Below are 26,833 nucleotides of genomic sequence, written 5' to 3' on the forward strand. Positions count from 1 at the left end.
AGGCAGGGATGGGGCATTCACAGTCTAACATTACCTAGGCACTTCACAGAAGCCTTAAAACCCAAAGAGAATAAAAGTAACTGCAGCATACTCCATAGAAAGGCCTGCACTCTCTGTGGCTGTTATTTCTTCAGCTGTTCCGCGCGGCAAGTGCTGGGAGGGATGGGGGAGGAGCGGAAACACGGCGCGCTCAGGGGAGGAGCTGCAGAAGAGGCGGGGCCAAGACAGAGATTTGGGGAAGGAGGCCAATAGGGTCAAGGAGAGAGCGGAGTTGGGGTGGGGACTTTGGAGAAAGGGTTGGAATGGGGGTGAGAGGGGGCGGACTCAAACACCCCCGGGCACCAGGAAAAGTTGGCACCTATGATCACACTGATTTAGAACAGGAGAAAGTCAGTGGTGATTCAGGCCTGCAGTGTGCACCCCCTCAAGCATTAGTGCTACTGATCTTCCTTAGCAAAGGAGCAGGGATAGGATTTGTCCCTAAGAGTTCCAAAGCCTCTTTGCGTGGTAAATGAAAGTGGGCTAAGGCAAGCGCTTCCTAACTTGAGATCAAATGTCTGAACCGCCCATTGCACAGCAATTATGTAACAGCTGTTACAGCAAGATGGACTCAGAAGGAAGGCTATCGTTTCACTCACTAAAACATTCTGGAATACAGTATGCATGGCAGACTATGCCAAATAAGAGCTGGATCCTGCAATCCATACACCTGACAGTAATACTTATTCCTGTGAGCAATGCCTCTGACTTCAGTCTGAGTAAGGGTGACTCCTGTGAGTAAGGGTGTGAAGCACCAAGCCTGTAAATTCTGGGTTTTTTTTTTTAAACACAATCAAAAAGTAAATTCACTTACAGTTTTAGAATCATACAAATCCAGAATAGTTCACAATAAAACACAAGAGGCCAGATCCTCAGCTGGTGTAAATTGGTATAACTTCATTGACTTCAATACAGTACACTGATTTACACCTGCTAAGAATCTATCACTTAACACACCTATCCCTAACTTGTTTTACAATGGCCATTTCTGACGTGGCTCTTCTGGGTTATTTCAGTTATGTCAGCTGTGAATACATCCCAAGAGTAAATCCAACCAAATGTTTTTCACAAGTCTAAAGATTGCTATACAAGAGATCAGCAATGAGGGGCTGGCCAAGGCTGCAATCTAGAGAAAAAGAAAAAGCATCCCGAAGATTAGTTGAAATTCTACAACTTCACGAAGAATAGCTTGTGCTGTTCAGGTCCCCACCTTTCAGGAGCTGTAAAGGCTTGATTCTTTTCACACTTCCTTTCGAGAGTCACATAATGCCACTGACAAGTGGAATTATTCCTGATGTTTACCAGGGTAAGTGAGAGGAGAATCAAACCTTATGGACAGAGGACTGAAGTGGGGGTAATGATGCTAACTAACTTGTTGAAGGGACCATTAAAGATCTCACTGATATATTAGATCATCAGAACCCACATGCTTAAGTTTAGAAACAAATCACCTTAAACCTTAAACAAAAATGGAAGGAAAAAACAAACATCCAAGGTCTCAGCTCCTCAGTCTGTTTCCTATTCCCAGCACTAGAGTGTATTAGATTATGATTTCCTCCCCATTTATTCCTCTTTTATCAAAAGTGGCCTGGCTCTTTTGTGACACCCTTCTTTGCTCATTATGTAGACAGCACTACCCTTCCTGAAGGCTCAGCATTCCATAGACTTTTGGGCTGTATGCCACCCATCTTGGTTCTTGTCTCTGGTGACTACAATCAGCAGGAATGTATGCATCAATTCCACCACTAGGAGCCCAACAATCCCCTCCTACAGAAACACCCGTGGAAGAGGACTCTGCATTCCTAGGATCAATCCTTTTCAATTTATTCATAAATAATCTGGAGAAAGGGGTAAACAGTGAGGTGGCAAAGTTTGCAGATGACACTAAACTGCTCAAGATAGTTAAGACCAAAGCAGATTGTGAAGAACTTCAAAAAGATCTCACAAAACTAAGTGATTGGGCAACAAAATGGCAAATGAAATTTAATGTGGATAAATGTAAAGTAATGCACATTGGAAAAAATAACCCCAACTATACATACAATATGATGGGGACTAATTTAGCTACAACGAGTCAGGAAAAAGATCTTGGAGTCATCATGGATAGTTCTCTGAAGATGTCCACACAGTGTGCAGAGGCGGTCAAAAAAGCAAACAAGATGTTAGGAATCATTAAAAAGGGGATAGAGAATAAGACTGAGAATATATTATTGCCCTTATATAAATCCATGGTACGCCCACATCTTGAATACTGTGTACAGATGTGGTCTCCTCACCTCAAAAAAGATATTTTAGCACTAGAAAAGGTTCAGAAAAGGGCAACTAAAATGATTAGGGGTTTGGAGAGGGTCTCATACGAGGAAAGATTAAAGAGGGTAGGCATCTTCAGCTTGGAAAAGAGGAGACTAAGGGGGGATATGATAGAGGTATATAAAATCATGAGTGATGTAGAGAAAGTGGATAAGGAAAAGTTATTTATTTATTTCCATAATACAAGAAGTAGGGGTCACCAAATGAAATTAATAGGTAGCAGGTTTAAAACAAATAAAAGGAAGTTTTTCTTCACACAGCGCACAGTCAACTTGTGGAACTCCTTACCTGAGGAGGTTGTGAAGGCTGGGACTATAACAATGTTTAAAAGAGAACTGGATAAATTCATGGTGGCTAAGTCCATAAATAGCTATTAGCCAGGAAGGGTAAAGAATGGTGTCCCGAGCCTCTGTTCATCAGAGGATGGAGATGGATGGCAGGAGAGAGATCACTTGATCATTACCTGTTAGCTTCACTCCCTCTGGGGCACCTGGCATTGGCCACTGTCGGTAGACAGATACTGAGCTAGATGGACCTTTGGTCTGACCCGGTACGGCCGTTCTTATGTTCTTATCATGCCATAAGGAGAAGGCTGCCTCGACACTGATTGGGTGGTAGTTCTTTTCCCAAACCCTGTAGGATGCTCCTGGAAGCTAAAGCCATCCACACAAAGTGGAATAGAATGTATAAGGACAATCTGTCCAGCACAGATGTTGAACTGGCCAGAATTTCATCGTGATCCAAAGCCTACTGTAGATGTCATAAAGATTTATCTGATAAGGAAGCATGACAATAGGACAAAGCAGATACTGACTTTGTTTTTCCACAAATCATATTGGATTTAAAACGTTAACACTGACCAGTGTCAATATTCACCTCAACTCAACTCAATCTTTATGTTATCATCCTATATAAATAGGTACGACACTAATAGCTAGGGTAAATTCAATTAGATGAGATCAGATCAAATGCTTATATGAGCACTGCTGCAAAACAGATGTGTTTTACGAGTATTAATGAATGCAGCTTCATAACATCTCTGTGCAGCAGGAAGTTTCATTATTTCCACCCATTTTACCAGCTGAATAAACAGATGCACAGAGAGGTTAAGGACAGAATTTTAAACTTGGGTGCTAGAGTTGAACCTGACACCGAAATCCATACCAGGCACCTAAATAAATGACCTGATCTGCAGAGGTGCTACAGCAGTGGCTCTCAACCTTTCCAGATTACTGTACACCTTTCAGAAGTCTGATTTGTTTTGCATACCTCAAGTTTCACCTTACTTAAAAACTACTTGCTTACAAAATCAGACATAAAAATACAAAAAGTGTCTCAGCACACGACTCCTGAAATATTGTTGACTCTCTCATTTTTACCATATACTTATAAACCAACTGCAATATAAATATTGTATTTACATTTCAGGATATAGTTATAGTATATAGAGCAGTATAAACAAATCATTGTATGAAATTTTAGTTTGTACTGATTTTGCTAGTGCTTTTTTATGTAGCCTGTTGTAAAACTAGGCAAATATCTAGATGAGTTGATGTATCCTCCTGGAAGACCTGTATACACCCCTGGTTGAAAACCACTGCACTAGAACACCCACAGCTCCCACTGAATTCACGGAGGGCTGTAAATCCTCAACACCTCTGAAAATCAGGTGACAGTTATATAGATACCTCTATAGGATTTAAGCATCTAACTTTAGGAACCCATGTTTGAAAATTCTTATCTAAACGACTTGCCCTAGATCACACTACAAGTCAGTGGCAGAGACAAGAAAAGAAAAGAACCCAAGAGCCTTTATTCCTTGTCCCCTGTTCTAAGCAGTACACGCTGGCTTCCTGATCTACCATTCAACTAGTTGTAGCCAACCACAATTCGGTAATAAGTTTTCTTGAACCCTTTTTAAACTTCCCGATATAAACTATACTCGGAAACTTTAGGCAAACTACACATGGACTGTGACAAAGATCACTGAAAAATGAGCTAGAGACAAATAAAATAAAGACTCCACTAAATTTCCTCTAAATATGTATGATGACTCAAGCATGTGAATTAAATGCAGGCCTGCTTTCCTCTATGTGTTTAGAAATAAGCTGTAAACTCAGTAATGATCACAGTCGTTTGCTACTTTCGTAACTGCTTCTTTGTCTAAAACATATATGGTATTTAAAGGGACAATCAACTAAAAAAACAAAACAAAAAACACAACTGTCCAGACTTTTTTTTTTAAACCTATTATTGTTACAAACACCATCTGAGATTACTAGAACTGAAAGAGCATAAGGAAAAATACTTTTTCAGTTTGTTTATACTGTGTATTTGGCATCACTTTGTTTCATTGGTTTTCCTTGTATACCCAGTTGCTTTTCCCTTTTGTTTATGTGGATCTTTCCCACAACAAAGGGAGAGAATTTTAGAACAGGAAAGCATGACTAGAAAGCACAGAAATTGGCAAGAGGATTTGGGGGCAGTTATAGAACCTGAAACTACTTTAAATCTTTTTCTAAACTGACTAGACTGCACATTGATTGTGTTCTTTAACTGTGAAGCACTGTTACACTTCTCTACTCTGTTATGTAGCACAATGTACATGTGGATACAGGCATGACTACACTCCACCACCTCCTGCTGATCAAATGAGGGCTTGTCTACACAGCAGCAATGCACATTACAGGAGTCAGAGTGGTAGCTGTGTTAGTCTGTATCAGCAAACAGAACAAGGAGTACTTGTGGAACTTTAGAGACTAAAATGTATTTGGACATAAGCTTTTGTGGGCTAAAACCCACTTCACTGGATGCATGCAGTGAAAAATATAGTAGGAAGATACACACACACACACAGAGAGAGAACATGAAAAATGGGTGTTGCCATATCAACCCTAACGAGAATAATCAATTACAGTGGGCTATTATCGGTAGGAGTAAAAAATTTTGTAGTGATAATCTGGATAATCAGTTAACAAGGTGTTAGAACAGTAGAGGAAAAATTAGCATGGGGAAAATAGTTTTTACTTTGTGCAATGACCCATTCACTCCCAGTCTTTATTCAAGCCTAATTTAATGGTGTCCAGTTTGCAAATTAATTCCACTTCTGCAGCTTCATATTGCAGTCTGTTTTAGAAGTTTTTTTTGTTGAAGAATTGCAACTTTTAGGTCTGTAATTGAGTGACCAGGGAGGTTGAAGTGTTCTCCAACTGGTTTTTGAAAGTTATAATTCATGACGTCTGATTTGTGTCCATTTATTCTTTTGCATAGAGACTGTCCAGTTTGGCCAATGTACAGGGCAGAGGGGCATTGCTGGCACATATTACATTGGTAGATGTGCAGGTGAACGAGCCTCTGATGGCATGGCGGATGTGATTAGGTCCTATGATGGTGTCCCTTGAATAGATATGTGGGCAGAGTTGGCAACGGGCTTTGTTGCAAGGAAAGGTTCCTGGGTTAGTGTTTTTGTTGTGTGGTTGCTGGTGAGTATTTGCTTCAGGTCAGGGCCCACCTTAATTGATTAGTCTTGTTAGAGTTAGTATGGTAACCCATTTTTTCCCCCCATGTTCTGGGTATATACATATCTTCCTACTGTACTTTCCACTGCATGCATCCGATGAAGTGTGTTTTAGTCCACGAAAGCTTATGTCCAAATAAATTTCTTAGTCTGAGGTGCCAAAAGTACTCCTTGTTCTTATTTGTGTGTGTACACACACACACACACAGGTGTGTATTAAAATTTCCTAGTGTGCTTTAACATATTGTTTCAAACAGCACAATGTTAAAGCACACTAGGGAACTTTTAATGCACACTAGCAGGGTCTACACAAACCAATTAGTGTGCTTTAGAAATTACACCTCCCCTCATAGTGCACATTGCTGCTCCTTGTAGGCATGCCCTTTGCATCTCAAGATTAGACCTCCTGCTGTTCAAGGTTAGACTTGACACCCAGCTGTCAGGGATGGCTTAGGCATAATGAAATCAATCCTACTGCAACACAAGGGAATGGACTAAGTGATCCTCTAAAGCTTCCTTTCAAGGCAAATGACTGTCAAACACATCAAAAGGAGCAGCTCAAATCTGCAGGGAATTAGAGACTCCTTCACATCTAAACCCTAATAAATGCTGTGTTTTGTCTTACACAAAGGCTGTGTCTACACTGCTACTTTCAGCGCTAAAATTTTACTCGTTCAGGGATGTGAAAAAACACACCCCCAGCCACAAGAGTTTTAGCGCTGAAAAGCGCCAGTATAGACAGCACTTTAGTGCCAGGAGCTGCACTCCCAGAGATAAAGCTACCACCCCTCGTTGGGGGTGATTATTTTTAATTGACAGGAGAGCGCTCCCCTGACGATAAATCATGACTACACTGCTCATGTCACAGTGCTGCCATGGCCACGCTATAACGTGGACATGGGTAGTGTATACATACCCTTACGATTAATCCCAATTTAAGAGAGACTTTTTTTGTCTTTCAGTTTTCTTCTTTTCCTGGGCCCCATCCATGCTGTTACACTTCTCTACAAAGTGACAGTCTGTCCCACAAGTCAGTGTAATATTAGCTCCTACCACTTGATTTTCTGAAAGACTGCACCAAAGCAGCATAATCAGGGGTGAGCTGGAGCCCATTCGCATGAATCAGTTGTTAAATTTAGAAGCAGTTTTAGAATCGCTTGTTAACTGGCTTCCCTGCGAGGGAAGCTTTGATGGGCTCCGGCTGGGAAGTGTTTAATTCCTGCTCCTGGCCGCCGGGGCGGGAGGGAGGAGGTGCTGTGCTGCAGGAGCCATATGAGCTGCCTCCTGGCCCTGTTGCTGCTTTTGCACCTCGGACCTATGGCCGTGGGGCTCCTGCTGCTGCCTGGTGGGTTCCTGGCTGCATCCTGCTGCTTGGGCTGGTCCCACCACTCTCCCTGTGTGAGTACCTGCCCCCCCTGCCCACAGCCAGCCTCTGCCTGCAGTCAGCCCCTGCCCTCTGCCACAGCCAGCTGCTGTCTGCACCACCTGCTCACAGCCTCCTGTCTGCCTGCACCACCTGCCCACAGCTAGCCCCTGTTGCAGCCAGCCCATCACATTCCCTGCCTCCAGCTAGCCTTGCCCCACGCCCGTCTGCAGCCAGCCCCATGTCCACTGGTGCCCTGCAGTTCAGGGCAGTAACCCTGCACAGCTGCTTCAACGAGGGCGGGCAGGGAGCAGCTGGAACCCACACATGTGCACACCCTAGGGTGACCAGACAGCAAGTGTGAAAAATCGGGACGGGGGTGAGGGGTAATAGGAACCTATATAAGAAAAAGACCCAAAAAGTGAGACTATCCCAATTTTATAGGGACATCTGGTCACCCTAGCACACCAAGGGAGTGGGGGGGACCCACACATGTGAAAAGGAGCTCATTTCTAGTTCAAATCCATCTTTTTTAAAAAGAACTTTAGGTAGGGTTAACATACATCTGGATTTTCCTGGACATGTCAGGTTTTTTGGTTCTTAAATCGCTAGGAAAATACAGACGTATGGTAACCCTATTGGTACAAAAAAAAAATACATACTGTGGCACATCCCTTAAATCAGAACTTTTTATAGGGAACCGGTTGTTAAGATTTTAGCAGCTCATCACTGAGCATAGTTATGGGATCAGAAAGGGCAGGAAAGAATGGGACTGCCAGTTCCTCTTCCCTGCTCACCTCCCAAACAGACTAGGATCCTGAAGGAACAGCAGGTGGGGAAAACCACAAGAAGCTTGTGAACAGGGCAACTGCCCTTCAGAGGGCATCAAGACCCAGTCTGTCTGTGACTGCCTTCTGAAAGCCCACCTAGGTGTAACTGACTGCCCCAGGCAGTTGCTTTATGGTTATTTAGTAAACAAGCTGATCTAATAACAACTTGGAGGGAATAAAAATGTCACCCAGGCTCAGTTAGCAAAGGCACTCCTGAGAAGACAGGAAGCGCCTGTACCTAGGGTATGAGCTCCCAGGAGAGCTTACTAGAGCAGTGTGCCTAGAGGTCTGCTTCTGGATACAGGGAACCTGTTGGAGAACGCCCCTCAGCTGTGCTCCTAGTGATAGGCCCCCCAAGAAGGCCGGGTCTCAATAAAGGGATTTCCCAAACAGAAGCAGGAAGCCCAGCCTGTCAGGAACTATGTGCTGCCCTGGGGAAGAGATGAGATTCAGTAAAAACAAGTGCCAAGTACTACCCCTTAGGAAGCGGGGAGAAATCAAATGCACAGCTACAAAGTGGGGAATAACTGACTAGACATTAGTACTGCTGAAAAGGATGTAGGGGTTATGGTGGATCACAAATTGAATGAATCAACAATATGATTCAGTTGCAAAAGGCTAATATTCTGCGGTGTATTAACAGGAATGTTGTAGGTAAGACATGGGAGGTAATTGTCCAGCTTTACTTGGCAGTGGTGGGGCCTCAGTTGAAACACTATGTCCAGTTCTGGGCGCCACACTAAGAAAGATAGGGACAAGCTGGAGAGTCCAGAGTTAAAAATGAAAATGATAAAAGGCTTAGAAGACCTGCCGATGAGGAAAGGTTTAAAAAAAAACAAAAACCACTGGGCATGTTTAGTCTTGAGAGAAAAGAGACCTGGGCTGGGACTGAGGGGGAGCTAATAACTCTTCAGATATGTTAAGGGCTTTTACAAAGAGGATGGTGATCAACTGGTACCGTGTCCACTGAAGGTAAGATAAGTAGTAATGGGCTTTATCTGCACCAAGTGAGCTTTAGCGCAGGTATTAGGAAAAACTTTCTGACTATAAAATGACCTAAACTGCCTCAGATTTCCACTGTAACTTCAACTACCACCATCAATCCATCCATCCCAACTCCCCCTAGAACCCTCCCACACCAGCATCAACTTCCTGGTTACCATGAACAGCTTCAGCAATGGAACCCTACAGACAACTACACACAAGAAACCCATGAATCACCACACTTACCCCCACAGATCCAGTAACCACCCTAGACATGCCATAAAATCTGTCATTTACAACCAGGCATTCAGATAGCGCAGAATATGCCCCGAGGAGAAAGTCCAGGACACACATCTTAACAGGCTTAAAACCACCTTCACCAAACAAGAACATTCCAGAGACGTAGATCACATCATGGAATGGACCACCCAAATACCTCAAGAGAACCTGCTCAACTACAGAAAAAACCAAACCAACAAAACCCCCTCCATCAACTGCACCTACCACCAGGGCTGGCCTTAGGGAAAATGGCACCCTCGGTCCCTGTGGGAGCAGTGCCCCCCATTGCCCCTGGCCCCCATGAGCTCCCCAGGCTCCCCACCCCTCTTTGCCACTAACCCCTGCACTTCTCCCCTTCGGTGCCCTAACCCCTGCATTGTGCCCTCTTCACACCAACCCTACACATGCCTCCTGCAACCATGTGAGGAAACTGACCTGGATCCATGGAGTATCTGGCATTGCTACTCATCCCTCCCCCTCCAATACTGCTCCTCCGCACCCCCCTAGAGGGCTGTGAGGGGGAGAGCGAGGAGCGACATCAGGGTTCTCTGCATTCAAGTCACTTTCCCCACTTGGGCTGTGCAAAGACAGGGCTGAAGAGCAGCAACTCCTGATCCTCGTCTCAGAGAATTCTGGGCCTCAAATCTCCAGTGCTTTTACACTGGTACGATGCAGTGGTCAGTCAGGCCCCTCCAAGCTTACAGATGGCCCATCCCCTGAACTATCTTCTCCTTACTTTTGACCAGTCAGTCTCTACCTGCAGCTAAGTAAACAGCCTGGAGTTAAAAGTCTGCTTCTTCTCAGCTGCTTATCATGGGGACTACAATCTAGCACATTTTACATCTGGTTAAGACTAAAAAGCTGCAACATGAAAAACTCTTATTTTTGCTCACAAGCATGCAATGCGTGCATGCCCTGTACATGGTCATGACAGATCACATGTTTATACATACTAGAGCTTACCACAAGCATCCTAGTTTGGGCTGTGCAAGTCTCCAAATACATTCAAGAATTCCCAGAGAATAGCCACTGAGAAATGAAAAACATTGGCCCAATTCATCCTTGGAGTACCACCACTGAAGGCCTTGGAGTTAAAGGGGGGGGGGGTGAATTTGGCCCTGTGCACATAGGGTTAGATCTTGCAAGGTGCTGAGCATTTGGGCCCTGTCCTGCATATACTTAACCTTACGCAAGAGCATAGTCACACTGAAGTTATTGGGATGATGTGTGTAAATGTTTTGCAGAATCTGGGTCACAGTGCTTAGCCCCTTGCAAGTTCAAATCCATTCAGCATTGCTGGAGCTTGAATGAAATGTGTTATTACTGCTATTATTAGCTGTTACTTTGTACAACAGATTTGTGCACAGTTCTTTACACAAATGAATGAAGACAGAGGAATTAATTAGAAGAATAAGTAATGAAAGAAAGAAACAAAATTTTATTTCAAATATTCTTAGATTTGCTGCTCCTGGTGGTGGGAGTTGGTAAATAACCAAGGATGGACCAAGAAATTACTACTATTACCAACAATAAATACATCTCCATTCAGCAAAAAGAAAGCTGCAGTCCTGTGTACCACAGTTATAAACTTTTGTGGATTCTTGTTCACAACTGTGTCCACTGGAGTTATGAACTCCTGTAACTACAGCTGGCCAGGTGAAGTGGGTACTTAAAGGAAAGCTGTAGCCAGTTATGCAAGAAAGATAACGGTGGATCAAACATTGTTTTTGGATGTGCAGGCAGACAACTGACACTGAAGACAATGGGAGGCACTTATCCATGCACTGCAGAGGAAAATCAGGCTCCGCATTACTTGTTCTGTAGACCAACTAGAACAAGGGTTGGCAACCTTTCTAAAGTGGTGTGCATTCACTCTAATTTAAGGTTTCGTGTGCCAGTAATACATTTTAATGTTTAGAAGGTCTATTTTCTAGAAGTCTATAATATATAACTAAACTATTGTTGTATGTAAAGTAAATAAGGTTCTTAAAATGTTTAAGAAGTTTCATTTAAAATTACATTAAAATGCAGATCTCCCTGGACCGGTGGCCAGGACCTGGGCAGTGTGATTGCTACTGATAATCAGCTCGCGTGCTGCCTTTGGCATGGGTGCCATAGGTTGTCTACCCCCAAACTAGGGGATACATCTTATTCTCTAAGTCTTCTCAGACATGAAGTAGACCAAATGAGCCATATGATATGAACATACATAAAATGAAGCAGTAGAGCAGCAGCATAGCCCTAAATGACAGGTTGTGTATCACAATCCATGCGGTCCATCATAAACCTGTCTCCAACTACACACCTGTCTGAAAGGATAGTGAGATTGCATTTTGAAATGGCAGGTTTAAGGGTGATTCTACCAACAGGGAACACAAATTCTAATCTTGGGTCTGCTTCTATACCTTGGGCACATCAGTTCACATCTCTGTATCTCAGGTTCCCCATCTGTAAAATGGAAATATTAATATTTTCCTTTGTAATTCATATTGTGAGGGATATTATGTTAACATTTGTGAACTACAATGAACATATAAATCACTATTATTATAAGTACAGCTTTATCTACAGATTGGAGTACTACCTCCTGCCAGCATTTGGAAGGGCTAACTTAAAAGGGTAGTTTCACCTCTATGTCCATTTAAAGCTACATCCTGTACTCTGGGGGCATTCTGCGCCAAAACATTCTGCACACAATACTTTTAAATTCTGCAAATTGTACTTGTCAAAATAACACTACATAATCACGCCAGTTTCAATTATTTTGGTAATTTACTTCAAAACACCTATCAGCAAGTATGTCTGTAACAATACAGCAGTGGTCACCAACTGGTTGATTGTGATAGACTGGTCGATCCTAGAGGCTCCCTGCCTTAGCCCTGGCCCCACTTCGCTCCCAGGAGCAGCCAGCGCGGTCCCACAGGCGGCGGAGCAGAGGTCTCCCACCGCACACTGCTCCTGCCTGCAAGCACCATCCCCACAGCTCCCATTGACTGGGAACGGGGAGCTGTGGCCAATGGGAGCTGTGGGGGCGGTGCTTGCAGAGAGGGGCAGCGCACGGAGCTACGTGCCGCCCGGCTCCCTCACCAGGAACCTCTTGGGCATGTTGGCCTCTTTCAGGAGCAGCGTGGGGCCGGGGTAGGCAGGGAGCCTGCCTTAGCGGCAGCCACGCTACATCACCAACTGGGAGTGAGAGAGAGTGGAGGCAGAGTGAGTGATTGTGGGGGGGGGAGATGGAGTGATTGGGGCAGGGCCTTGGGGAAGGGGCAGGGTAGATCCTGGGTTGCCCTTAAGTTCAAAAAGTCATCTTGGGCATAAAAAGGTTGGAGACCACTGCAATACACAGACACACAAAAATTCACCCAGGAGTAGAGTTAAAGAAACCCCTTTGCCAACTCAGTTCTTGTTTTCTCTGCCCTCTTCTCCCCACCCCCCCCAAGAGCTCAGCGGGGAGGACAGACACCCACAACCACTCCCGCACAGAGCCCACCTGTGGGCCTCCCCCAACCAATACACCCAAACCCCCTCTGCCCCAGAGCCCAACTGTGGGGATCCCCCCAGCCCAGATACCCACACTCCCTCCCCTCTAGAGTCCAGCTGTGGAGCCTGGCCCACCAATGAGAATGAGGCACCAGAACATTAACTCAAAGAAGGCACAGCAACAGCATTTTCAGTAGAAATATTTCTGGTTTTAGCTAAATTTTTCAGTACTCAAATTTCTGGGGAAAAAAATCCACCAAATTTTCTGTGTAAATCCCCCTTTTTCAAACAGCACTAATATCAACACCAGTTGTGGTACAGATCCTTGACACCCCACAGTCATCTTCTTGCCATGTTAAAAATGTACTATTCATTCCTTTTTTCTTTCTTTTAGTCAGCTTCTGATCAGTTATAATACTTTGCCTCTCATCCCAGGACTACTTTTGTTGACTTAACAGCCTCTTGTGGGGGGAGTCTGTCAAAGGTTTTCTAAAATTATGTCAGCCATTTCTCTTTTCTCAACAGGAACTGCCAAAGCCAGAACAGTTGCACTGGGAGGACAGGGGAAATAGGGTCCAACCAGGGCCACCCTTCTCTCACACACTCTCACTCTCGACCCAGACAGTGCCTTCCCTCCCCTCACTCTGTTGCTTTGGGGAGAAATGCAGAAAGCAACCAGCCAGAGAGACTCTAGCTGGTAAGAACAGGAGCAGCCAATGCTGGGATCGCTAGATATTCTTTTCAAAACTGTTGAACAACCTTTATTTCTCTGTCCTGTTCTGATTGGCTGTTTGCTCTAACCCTTCTTCACAGGATCTCTGCTTAGGTTTCACTCCATATCTCCCCATCTACCCTCTCTTTCTCCTGTGCTTCTTCACCTCCTACCTTTTCTTTCCATTTAGTTAATCCCTTCCTAAATAAATTAAGTCAGGTTTTGTTAGGAGCTCAGCCATTTCATTCTCCTGCCCTTCAGAACTCTTGCACATATATCATCTAGACTTGGGGACTTGTTACTCTTTAATTCATTAATTTGTTCCAATGCCTCATCTTCTGACAGTGCCGCATATTTATTTCCTAAAAAGAGTAGGTACCTCCTCAATATACTCTCTGATGAAGAGTAATGTACAGAACAATTAGCCCCTCTACAATCTTCTTATCCCTAAATGTTCTTTTTTACCCCCTAGTAATCCAACAGTGCTGGGAATAGAACCTAGATCTCCAAATTCCCTTCTCTCAACTTCTATTTTGCCTTCTATCTGACAGGGTTTCTGATCCCTTCCTATTTTCTTTTTTTCTGAAAGAAACCTGCTTGACTTGAGTGAGATCTTGAAGCTTGCCGTTCAACTATAAGTGTTAAGTAGTTAAGTATAAGTTAAGTAGATCCTGAGTAATAAGCAATATTAACTCTCAAGCCTCTTTCATGTCCATTCCCCTATCTGCAATAGCATAGGGTAAAAGGAAGTAGAAGAAAGAATAAATGGACACAAATCAGACAAGAATTGTAACATTCAAAAACCAGTAGGAGAGCACGTCAGTCTCCATAGACACTCAACAACAGACTTAAAAGTGGCCATTCTTCAATAAAAAACTTCAAAAAACATAAAGACTGGGAGTGGCTGGGTCACTATAGAAAGTAATTTTTCCTCTGTTGATACTCACAGCTTCTTGTCATCTATTGGGAGTGGGCCACATTCACCGTTTGAATCAGCCACATTAGCACTGACCCCTGTACTTGATAAGGTAACTCCCATCTTTTCATGTGCTGTAATATATATACACTGGCCTACTGTATTTTTCACTCCATGCATCTGATGAAGTGGGTTTCAGCCGACGAAAGCTTATGCCCAAATCAATTTGTTAGTCTAAGCTGCCACAAGGATTCCTTGTTGTTTTTGCAGAGACTGAGTGAAGCAAGATGTGAGTTTCTGCATGATCTTTAGTATACAAATGAGGTGCTTACCTAGGCTTTTCTCCTGCTACTAGGCAGGAACAGCTTGGCAGCTACACAGCAGTGCTGACTAATTCAGGATCAGATTCTGCAGAGTTCCCTGTCCTATTCTTCACTTTTGACCTTGTACTTACCTGCTCCACACTACAAACCTTAACTGTGCAGGAGGAAACCCTCAGCCCTTCAGCCTCTGTGTACAGACTGCAAACTGCCATAGCAATCATGATACCAACAGACAAGAATCCAGTGGGAACTGGACTAAGCCCACCAAGCCTGCTTTGAGAGAGAAATAAGATGACAAGCAGAAGCTGTCCAACAGTAATTGGTTAAGGAATTAATAATATTTTACACTTTTATAACATCTTCCATCTGAGGCTCTCAAAGCACTTCACAAACATTATTTAGCTTCAAAACATCCCCAGTGAGGCAGGGAAATATCAGCACTTTATAGTGGGAAGACTGGGGAGCAGGGGGTGTTAAGCAGAAAGGAGAATAGAACCTAAGTGTGATGATGTGGAAGTCATCCCAGTGCACCACAACTCACTCCCCTTCACCTGCATTATTAACAACTCCAGACGGATCATTTTTAATCAAAGAGCTCCCCACTTCCAAGGGTCTCGTTTATAAATGAGAACCATAAGCTCAAGTAGCAGCTCACTGAGATGCCCAGGACATTTGACACCTTAGGCTGTTAGTCCAACTAGCCATCCCTGGGTCCTTCCTTCAGGAGACTCTTTGCACCTGAAAACAGTCTCCGGTCCAGGACCCCTTCCTACTTCCTTCTCTGGGTTACCCCTTTTCAGTCCTTTCTTAAGCAGGAACTCCCAGCTCTCCTCTTTGGAGCTGGGCAGTATTAGTTCCACATTCTCCTTACCCCACTCTCCTCAGCATCTTCTCATCAAAGCTGGGTTCTGTTACTCAGATTTTCTAGTCCTCCCTAAACAGGAGCCCTCCACTCTCCTCTCTGTGGTTTAGCCAGCTGGCCTCCTTTCCTTAATTACCTTCAGGCTGCACAGCAGGCCTGCCTTTCCCTGCTGGTATCTTCAGGTGTCTGCCCAGTTATATGAGAGAGGCAGCCCCTATGCTGGGTCCCCTTCTCCAAGCTCATCCTCAGTTGATTGGGTGCAAAGGGAGCCATGGCCCACTCTCTCTGAAAGGCTCCCTAGCCACTGATTCTTAAAGAAACAGTAACAGGCTTTCCTCCCAAACACTTCTTACTCCCAAAACTATTTCCTCACTCCCAATGTCTCCCATATCCATATATATATTTTTCAACCTCTTACAAGGCTGTACCACATGATTGGCTAGGTTGACCACTAGGCATCAACTACCCTGAATGGACAGACTACTCGGTCACACAGATTTTATAATCCCAAATCTGACGCATCTACCACAAGACAGTATTTCACCCTGGCTGGGGGACACTTTCACTGCTGGAAGGGCACTTGGAATTGCAAAACCTGCAGGGTAGAACAGCACAAGCTCCAAGAGCTTGTAAGATGCATAAGAGAATAGGAGATGGAATGAGCAGCACTGGGACCCAGCATAGAGGTTTGTCAGGCAAGGGGAGGAGCCTAGACTGTCAGTCACCACACTACTGGTGACACATACCAGTGAATTCATTACAGCGATGGATGCAATCCCAGGAACATGTACCTGCAGTTAGGAACCACTGCTGTGCTCCTTGGAATTTAACTGTGGGATCAGCCAACAAACTGAATGGAGCAATGTTAAGAATTACATTTTTTTCAAAAACACTCATCTGCACATATAAGGTTTTTCCCTGGCTAAAGGAATGCAAGCGTATGGCATGAAGCCTTTACATTATCTCTAACAGTTCAGCTGATTATCACATCTCTAATTCCAGTTCACACAATGCCACACAGCACTTTCTTATTATGGATGTGCTGCTGACATGTACAGACACTGATTAGATAGTTTGACACAGGCCTAAGGAAGTACTTAATACATAAATGACTCCATATTTCACAGCTTTTTTTTTTTTTAACTGTAGGTCCCCGTCTCTGTAGTTTGCTCTCTGCCCTCTCTCACAATTTCTTCTAGCTATGAGCTAACCCAACCAACCAAAGCCACAATCCTAATATTGTTCAATTTTGTCCATCCTTCTATCTCCATGCTATTCATAGCTACTCCTACAAAACCACTCTCCTAATCCTGTTGACAGGCCAAGGAATGCTTTCTTCTCACAGCTGCCAAGTGCCTTCTGCAGGGAAGTTCTATGATCTGGGCTATAGGGGATGTCAGACTAGATCAGTGGTTCTCAAACGTCTGTACTGGTGACCCCTTTCACATAACAAGCCTCTGAGTGCGAGGCCCCCCCCCTTAAATATATTTAAGAAGTGTTTTTAATTTATAACACCCTTATAAATGCTGGAGGCAAGCGGGGTTTGGGGTGGAGGCTGACAACTCGTGACCCCCTGTGTAATAACCTCACAACCCCCTGATGGGTCCTGCCCCCTAGCTTGGGAATCCCCAGCCTAGATGATCTAGAGTGTGGGGACTGCACCTTGCTTGGCCCTTGAGCTAGCTGAACAGATAGCAGGTAGTTGTTGTCAAGCTGTCCTGCAGTGGCTCAGGAGCACGAGTATCAACCTCAGAGGAGACTGTTAGGAACCAGGGCACAAACACTCAAATTGGTGGTGAGATCTACACTCCTACAGCACCTGCTACCTGAGTCTCAAAGTATTTTGAGGGTAGGAGGGGGAAGCAGTGGTCTAGGGGGTGAGAATAAGGAGATCCATATTCTCTAGATCTACCTTTCTCTGACTGTCAGCAAGTCACAAGCTCTCTGGGCCTAAGTTGTTCTATCTGTAAAAAGTTAATGATATCACCTTTTTAAGTACTTGGATATCTACAATTGAACAAGTGTTCTATAAAAACAAAGCATTATTAGCAACTAAGCCTCACAACACCTTGGTGAGACATGCATTGAAGAGGCCACGCCATCAGGGCTCGTTCACCTGCACATCTACCAAAGTGATATATGCCATCATGTGCCAGCAATCCCCCTCTGCCATGTACATTGGCCAAACTGGACAATCTCTACGCAAAAGAATAAATGGACACATCTGACATCAGGAATCATAACATTCAAAAACCAGTGGGAGAACACTTCAACCTCTCTAACCACTCAGTGACAGACTTGAAGGTGGCAATTTTGCAACAAAAAACTTCAAAAACAGGCTCTAAAGAGAGACTGCTGAACTCGAATTAATATGCAAATTAGATACAATTAACTTAGGTTTAAACAGAGACTGGGAATGGTTGGGTTATTAGACTAATTGAATCTCTCTCTTTATGTTAAGTTCTCCTCACACCTTCTATGGGTCATCTCAATTATCACTTCAAAGGTTTTTTTTCTCCTGCTGATAGCTCATCTCAATGGATTAGACTCTTCCAGCTGGTATACGTACTTCCACCTTTTCATGTTCTCTGTATGTTTAAGTATCTCCTGTCTGTGTGTTCCAAAGAAGTGAGCTGTAGCCCACGAAAGCTTATGCTCAGATAAATCTGTTAGTCTCTAAGGTGCTCCTGTTGTTTTTGAGGATACAGACTAACACGGCTGCCACTCTGAAACCTGTCAGACTAACACCATTCACCAGTACTACATTGACTTAGAACCCGGAGTCTTTATTCCTTCAGTGCAATTCTGATTTCATTTACATCTGCCAGCAGAACCATGCCATGTGTGCAGCACTGTCTCCTAGCAGGTTGCCATGTTTCTCCATCTGAAAGCTAGTAGCCCTGCATCTGCCAAACCCAACTTGCTATATGCTCAGTTTGGTAGACTGACTAACCCGATCACCTAACCCTAGGATCTACTACTAATACAAGAAATGACACTCACCAAGTTTTAAAGGAGGACCTGGCTGATACAGAGAAATGCTGGGCATCAATCCAGAAAGCAAGGTAACAAGAACAAATCTGTCAGCACTAGAGTTGGCACCTGCTTTGACCCCAGAGAGCCAAAGAAGGTTTTTATTACAGCCCAGCAGAAGAACCAGACTCTGGAGGGACAGAGGAAATTAATCTTAGCAGACTTAGGCCTTGCCACCCACATGAGCTGCAGAAATTTGACAGCCATTAACAAACTCTTCAGGGAGAATGTGACATATGTATTCTGTACTACACCCTGTACCACTGCAGGTCCATGGATCATATCTGTGTACCAGTCACCTAATCCGCTGCTCTGAGCAAAGGCTGAAGTTGTGGATAAAAGCAGCAATCAGAACACTGAAATTGGTCTCAAAAGTTTTGCTGGCAGCAGCTCCCATGCTTGTGGGAATTCTTCCCTTTTGATTTATGTATCAGTATCAGCTCCACTAATGTAAACTAACTCCTCTAGAAGATACAGCTATAAAAGCATGAGGGCTTTTAACAATGGCATGTGGTAGACAAGTTCATTTGTTCAAACTTTAATTTTCTTCCCATTAGTGGCTGTGTATGTTAGAGCAGCTCTTCCAAGCATATGTACACTTTGATGTAGCTGCCCCTCCACAAACGGTGGTGTAGATGAGCAAACTCACCCCTGCAGTGCCTCCTGCTGGAGACTTCAGGAATTAGCTTGGTTCCAGCTCCAGAGCACCCTCTGCAGGCCAGTGATCCACCTGTCCTCTGGCCCTATGTCCCTCCCTGGACCCAGTGCCCTTTTACCTGGGGTGCTGCCCCTAGCAGTAACCCCTCAGTCTTAGGATCTCCCCCCCCCCGACCCTCTATCCCCACCTTGCCTTAGTATATGGCTACTGCCAGTCATTGTCTAGCCCCACACCCTGGGGCAGACTGCAGTATCAGCCTACTCATCACTGGCAAGGTTGGGTTTGGACCTGCTGCCTTGGCCTACCCCTGGGTTGCCCCTTGCAATCCCCAGTACCTGTTGGCCCAATGCTAGGCCACAGCCTAGGGCTTTCCAGGCTGGAGCTCCCCAGCTCCTCAGCCTTTCCCCAGCCCTGCTTCACTCAGGTACCTTGTGTCCAACTCCCTGCAGCCAGGCCCATCTCACTCTACAGCTAGAGAGAGACTGTTTTGGGCTTCTGGCTCACAGCCTCTTATAGGGGCCAGCTGGGCCTGATTGGAGCATGGCCACAGCTGAGCCTACTTTCCCCAATCAGCCCAGGCTTCTTGCCCCAGCCACAGCCCTCTCTTGGGCTGTTTTAAGCCCTTCAGGGCAGGAGCAGGGGTCCACCCTGCTACAGGTGGATACACCTTGACGCCTTCGAGGAGCAGTGGGCACTGTCCGGGGTTCTCTGCTCAGTGTCCCCGTCAGGTTCCCTTCTTATGACTCTTTGACCTCACTCCTGTCCCTGTTCTTTTATTAGTTGTCCCCCAAACTCAGTGGGTTCTGTGGCCCTGTGGTTCCTCCCCTTCGGCTGGGGGAGGATCCTTTAGCAGTGGGCGGGCTTCGCCCACCCACTTCCCGGACACCCAATAGATACAGGTGGATACACCTTGATGCCTTCGAGGAGCAGCGGGCGCTGTCCGGGGTTCTCTGCTCGGTGTCCCCGTCAGGTTCCCTTCTTATGACCCTTTGACCACACTCCTGTCCCTGTTCTTTTATTAGTTGTCCCCTGTAATCAGTGGGTTCTGTGGTCCTGTGGGTCCTCCTCTTAGGCTGGAGGGGGATCCTATAGCAGTGGGCGGGCTTTGCTCGCCCACTTCCCAGACTCCCAATAGTACAGGTGGATATACTGAGCCAAATTCATCCCGACTGCAAATCCACTGGACTCTGTACCACAGGAACATTTCAGTGGGTAATGCTTTGAGTTTGATTAAGGATTGCATGTTTTTGTACAATTTCAACTGTGCTTGCAAACTGCAGATGCAAGAAAAACCATTTAAAAATATATCTGGCTCTTTAGTATCAAAAGAAAGTGATACTGACTGATATCCTGAATATACAATGCCAATTCCAGCAGCATCTGAAAGCTAAATTAACCCTTTCATGAGTTATATGCAGTGTTGTTGTAATCATGTTGGTCCCAGGATATTAGAGACTCTTGCTGAGTGAGGTAATATCTTTTATTGGATCAACTTTTCTTCGAAAGAGAAACAAGCTTTTGTGTTAACACAGAGCTCTTCTTCACGTCTTTCATGAGTGTCACATACACTCACAGATCTAAAGTCCAGGAGGGACCATTATGATCATCTAGTCTGACTTCATGTATAGCACAGGCAATGGAACTTCCCCAAAATAATTCCTAGAGCAGAGCTTTTAAAATTGTGAGTGATGAAGAATCCACCACAACCACTGGTAAACTGTTCCAATGGTTAATTATTCTGTTAAAAATGTATGCCTTATTTCCGGTCTGAATTTGTCTAGCTTCAACTTCCACCCATTGGATCATGTGAAATCTTTCTCTGCTAGACTGACAAGCCCATTATTAAGTATTTGTTCCCGTGTGGGTACTTATAGACTGAAATCAAGTCACCTCTTAACCTTCTCTTTGTTAAGCTAAACAGATTGAACTCCTTGAGTCTATCACTAAAAGGCACGTTTTCTAATCCTTTAATCACTCTCGTGGTTCTTCTCTCAATGCTTTCCAATTTATTTACATCCTTCTTGAACTGTTGACACCAGAACTGGACACAGTATTCTAGCTGCGGTCGCACTAGTGCCAAATACAGAGGTAAAATATTCTCTCTACTCCTACTCGAGATTCCCCTTTTATGCCTCCAAAGATTTCATTAGCCCTTTTGGCCAGTGTAGCACTGAGAGCTCATGTTCTGCTGATTATCCACCATGAGCCCCAAATATTTTTAGAGTCACTGCTTCCCAGGGATAGAGCCCCAACACCCTGTATGTATGCCCTACATTCTTTGTTTCTAGATGAATCCATTTAGCCATATGAAAAACAAATACTGTTTGCTTTGACCCAGCTTACCAAGTGATCCAGATCCTGTCAGTGAACTGTCTTCATTATTTACTCTCCCTAAATTTTGGTGTTATCTGCAAATTTTATCTGTGATGGTTTTTATGTTTGTTTTTTGCACTAATGACCTAGATGTTACATGGTACACGGCCAAGAACTGATCCTTGTGGGACCCCGCTAGAAACACACCTGTTTGATGATTTTTCCCCGTTTATAATTACATTTTAAGACCGATCACAGTTAGCCAGCTTTTAATCATTTAATGTGTGCCATATTAACTTTATTTCTCTCAAGCTTTTTAATCAAAATGTCACACAGTATTCAAGTTAAATGCCTTACAGAAGCCTAAGTATATTACATCAACACTATTACCTTTATCAATCAAACCTGTAATCTCATCCCAAAAAAAAATCCAAGTCAGTTTGACAGGATCTATTTTCCATAAACCCATGTTGAATGGCATTAATTATACTACCCTCCCTTAATTCTTTATTGAGTCCTGTATCAACCACTCCATTAACTTGCCCAGGACTGATGTCAAACTGACAGACCTATACTTACCCAGGTTATCCCACTAACCCTTTTTCAATATTGGCACAACACTTGCTTTCTTCCAGTCTTCTGGACCTTTCCCAGTGACTTTGAAAATCAACATTAAGGGTTCCACAACTGTCCACTGTACAGTCCATGATCTCTTTCTTCCAGTCATTTCATTCATCCATCAAAGACACTTCCAGATTATGCTGCAAACTCTTAACTTTGGAATAAGGTTTGTACTTTGTGTTACCTTGTCCTCACAGCAAATAATCACCGAACTGCATCCTGAATATCCTCAAGCACCAGATTTATTATACTGCATTCAGTCTGAAGCACCTAACTGGGACTGAAGGGAAAAAACCCACCGATATCATTTGGACTTTCCCAGTAGCAGACTGGATGTAAGTCTTGGAAGGTATTGAGCACCCTTAACTTCCATTCACTTCAATGGGAACAGATGATACTCGGCACCTTTGACTTTGCATCTTTCAGGATGAGACCGGTAACAAGCCCCCATTGATAAAAGTGTCAATTCCATCCATGAGCAGGGATTGTGATAACTTACTTTACGTTACACAAAAGCATATTGAGGGTACTAGGGCCATTGATAATGCTGCAGATTTGACTACTCGAGTAATAGGATCTTTATCTCTCTCAACAAATCTATTCAGCACCCACAGATTAATCAGTGTCCCTCATATGCTCAGTAATAACTGCAAACTTTTTACTCCAATAAAAGGTGATTTATGCTCTGTATTCAGAACACAGTGATGTTGCTGGGGTTTCCTACTTAAACAGGCTCCTCTCAGCTATTCATTTTACAGTGTAGCTTATTTATAACATTTCAAATGCTAAACTGCTTTTTGCTCCATCCTGATGTTAATCACTTGACTCTACATCTTTCACATACCATGGGCCCCTTTGATTTTCCTTGATTTCTTTCCCTGGGATCAAGGTGATCTATTTTTAGTATACAGAATGGTGTAAGTGAGGAGTTGCTATAGTGACAGCTGATACAAACCAAGTCCCACTGCAATTCTTGAAGCTAGTAAATGAATCCAAATAGTAATCTGTGTGAGACAGTGGCTCAGAAACACCCAAACTTTGCTCAGCTAAGGCTGCATTAGCCATCTTCCAGGACCCCCAGGGACACACAATTTGCATGAAATGGGACAGAATGCAACTTTTAATATGGGGTGCCTTTTGCAGGTTGTACAAGTCCCAGCAAGCAATGCTCTCTCTTGACCTACGAGAGGCTGCTATCTCAATAAATACAAATTATTCAGTGTTGCCTATTCTTCTTCATGTTCAACATGAAGGCCCAGTTCTGGGCTCCAATGATGGCTGCCTTGCATTAGTCCACTGATGCAAAGCAGCTCCAAACCAGCTTCACTGGCTGCCTGAGGATTCACCAAGTGCTAGAGAATCCCTGGATTGCACAGGACTGGCACAGCCAGATATGCGCCACCCAAAGGGGAAAAGCAGCACATTCTCACACTCCAGTCATTCCTGGCTACTGGAACAGCTCTTTGAGGTCCACTGCAACCAGTCATAACCGTGTCTCTTGGACAAACAGGGCATCCTACATCATCCCAACTTCTCTATCACTCTCCTCGACACAGACTTTCCATCTTCTTCCAACGTCCATTCTTAATCCTGGCACCATCCTTGACTCCGAACTCTACTTCTGCTGCTACTGGAGCAAGAACCTTCCTGTCTCAGGCTTCCAGCATCTGCAACAAGCTTCCTTTGTCTCTGCATCTATCTGACTTTCCCTCTCATTTCAAGTCTGAAAATGTACTCTCTCTTTTCTCTCTACCCTTGAAAATTTGCCTCTCGTTCTACGGTTATGTATTATTTATTTGTAACTGTATTACATGCAGTAATGCTGTATAGAGTTTTGGTAAATAATTTGTGTGGAAAATAAATCCATATAAAAATCTGTAATAAAATTGAATTGTGCTGTATCTCAAAGACCTACCTCCTGACGTAGCTCTTCTGTACACTAATTCTTGGTTTATGTGCCATTAGTCTCCCCTTAGGTTTTACTGTTTCTCTGATTCTGCAAAAGGATTTGGCATCTACAATCCACAGACTGCACCGCATGTAATACAGTGTTAGATCCTGAATTCCTTCCCAACCTGTGAATGAGAGAATGCAAAGTAGAGGCCAAGTCTTGCTCTCTGATATTTAGGTGATCTGGAGTGGAGGGCACAGTAAGCTTCTTCCCCACTAGTGCACTTTCACAGCAGGGCAGAATATCACCTATTACTGCACTGTCCGACACTTCAGGGCTCCAAGGGGGCATGGCCTAGCATCTCTGGGACGCATGCTTTGGTGTGCCGCACTTTACTATGCATTCCTCCTACTTTCCCCCTTACTCTTGGCCATGATGCTGTGTGCTGGGAGAACAGCTTGGAGAAGTTACACACCATTCTGCTTCTCTTCAGATGTTTCTCCAGCATAAAAAGACAGGATTTTGCTCCCAGAGTCCTGTATGGTTCTGTATGTTCTGTTGCACTACTCATACTGAAAACTGTGGGGATGGTGGAGCCTGTTAGGAAAAAATGAATGGTTCAGGTGCTGTCATTTTGAATGTCCCTGCAGGTTCCTCACCACTACCCTGAAAAGATGCCAGGGGATGGTGGTTGTTTTCTGACTCTATAAAAAATCTTTGAAGAAATGATGGAGAGTACTGCTGTCCTTCCTCAGGCTAACATCCCAATTGCTTCATCAAAGTAAGGACTATAGGAAAAGGAACCATATGAGTGCAAGAATCTGTTTGAAGCCATATAATAGACTTACAAAGTAGCATGATGCACTGCCTGGCTATGTCTTTAAAGCCAACTAAGGTTCTGTGACCTTTGCTTGCAGTGAGAATTCTGCCATACAAACTAAAAGTGCCAAAGGCACAGCAGTATCTCATAGACCACTACTGCACCTCTAAAGACTGAAGGCTCTATGTTTCAGCACAACTCTTCAGTAAGAATAAAATACTCAAGACAATTTGGAGCAGTTAAACCTGGCTGCCAGAATTTCTTATGCTTACAAGTCCTTGACCTTTTTTCAAATCTGAACAGGAATAAAGGTGAAAGCACACTTGTGAAAAGTAGCTGAATTAAAAAATTCCTAGGGTTGGTGATTCAGTAAAACTAACACATGTTATTTTAACAACATGCTGTGAAATAGTTCTTTTGGACAGCTCACTGGAGCCGTGAATAGGGAGTTGATGATCCAAAACCACAGATTTCTAATGTAATCAAGTATGTAATAATATATATGCTATCTGCGTGTGGGATTTTAGGCTATGGAAGTGGTTCAGTTTGTGAAATTTTTTAATGTACTTTTAGTTCCTTGCAAAAGCATGATGATACGGATGCATGGAAAAGGTTCTATAAACAAACAATGGTCAAAGCAAACACAAGGTTGATTTAGAAATTATAACTTCTAAAACAGCTATTCATCAGGAAGTCAGAGGCCTTGAAAATTACAAAGTGGGTGGGGGGAAAGAGACCAACATTGAACTAGAGAATAGGAATGAGCCCATAAACTCAGACATTCATTAAAATCTATAACGCCACTGGCTCTTGGAGCACACATTTTGATCCTATGGCATTCTGTGTGATAAAACCCCAGGCTCCATTCTTCAAACTGTGATTTCATGTTCAAGCCATCTCTGCTTCACCCTTTTTACCTTTCAATATATTCATTAAAAAGGCAGTCAGATATTTAGTCTATATACCAGAAAGTAAGGGGTGAGGAGAAGGTATGGGGGAAGGAGGAAGTAGAAACTGATAGTCATGGCTGGGTTCTATGCACAACTCTACCTCTGACTTGAGAGGTCCGAGGTAGACCCCACCTTACAAGATACTTTTCATGACTATCACCACAGGCACAAAATATAACAGCCTCTCTTTTATCATTACCATAATGATGACAGAAAAAAACAACAGCCTAACGATATTTTACTAGTCCCCAAAAAAATATTTACTGGCCCTGGTTAAGCAAGCAAGCAGAACTTTTCAAGGCTTACTAAGCTTTATGGAATCTCAGAATCGCCATCTATAAAATAAGAATAATACTTCTTTCTATTATTAACTTTTGTTATATGTCTGTACAGTGTCTAGCACGATGGGGTCCTAATCCTCGACTGGGCACTCTAGGTGCTATTGCAATACAAATAAAATTTCCCTACCTCACAGGATATTGTGAAGCTTCATTCATTTACACTTCAAAAGGACCAAGTATCATTATACAGAGGAATACATAAATCTTATCTCCTTTCAGGAAAATTCTGTTTGTGCATCTATCTCCCTCATGCATCTTCCCAACAAATACCTCTCCTCCTTCTGTGTTGTTGCTCCAAATGCTCCTTATCCATCTCTTAAATCACACTCATTCTCTCTTGTCTATACTCCTTTACCTGACCTCCCTCTGTTTCAACATCTCTCTGGGTCTGAATATCCAAGGATCTGCTTTTGTTTCCTTCTCTTTCAGAAATAACATTCAGCCTCCACTGCCAAAAATAAGTCACATATACATATATGTTGGGGTTTTAAAAAAATGATTATAGAATCATAGAAACTAGAGCTAGAAGGGACCACATGTCCAGCCCCTGGTGCTGTGGCAGGACAATGTAAACCTAGACCATCCCTGACA

General features: G+C 43.7%; 1 protein-coding gene and 1 long non-coding RNA gene across 5 annotated transcripts in view; both read right to left on the minus strand.

Moving 5' to 3' along the window:
* Window positions 1-26,833, minus strand: part of PRKAG2 (protein kinase AMP-activated non-catalytic subunit gamma 2) — a 568,070-nt gene that overhangs the window by 204,184 nt on the left and 337,053 nt on the right. The window lies entirely within an intron of this gene.
* LOC127045059 (uncharacterized) lies at window positions 11,728-19,403 on the minus strand. Its single transcript, XR_007772612.1, has 3 exons — window positions 19,298-19,403; window positions 18,619-18,778; window positions 11,728-11,770 (listed from the first exon to the last, which is right to left on the minus strand). It is a non-coding gene; the product is annotated as an uncharacterized LOC127045059 (long non-coding RNA).

Source organism: Gopherus flavomarginatus, chromosome 2 (assembly GCF_025201925.1).
Source record: "Gopherus flavomarginatus isolate rGopFla2 chromosome 2, rGopFla2.mat.asm, whole genome shotgun sequence".
NCBI classification, from domain to species: Eukaryota; Metazoa; Chordata; order Testudines; family Testudinidae; genus Gopherus; species Gopherus flavomarginatus.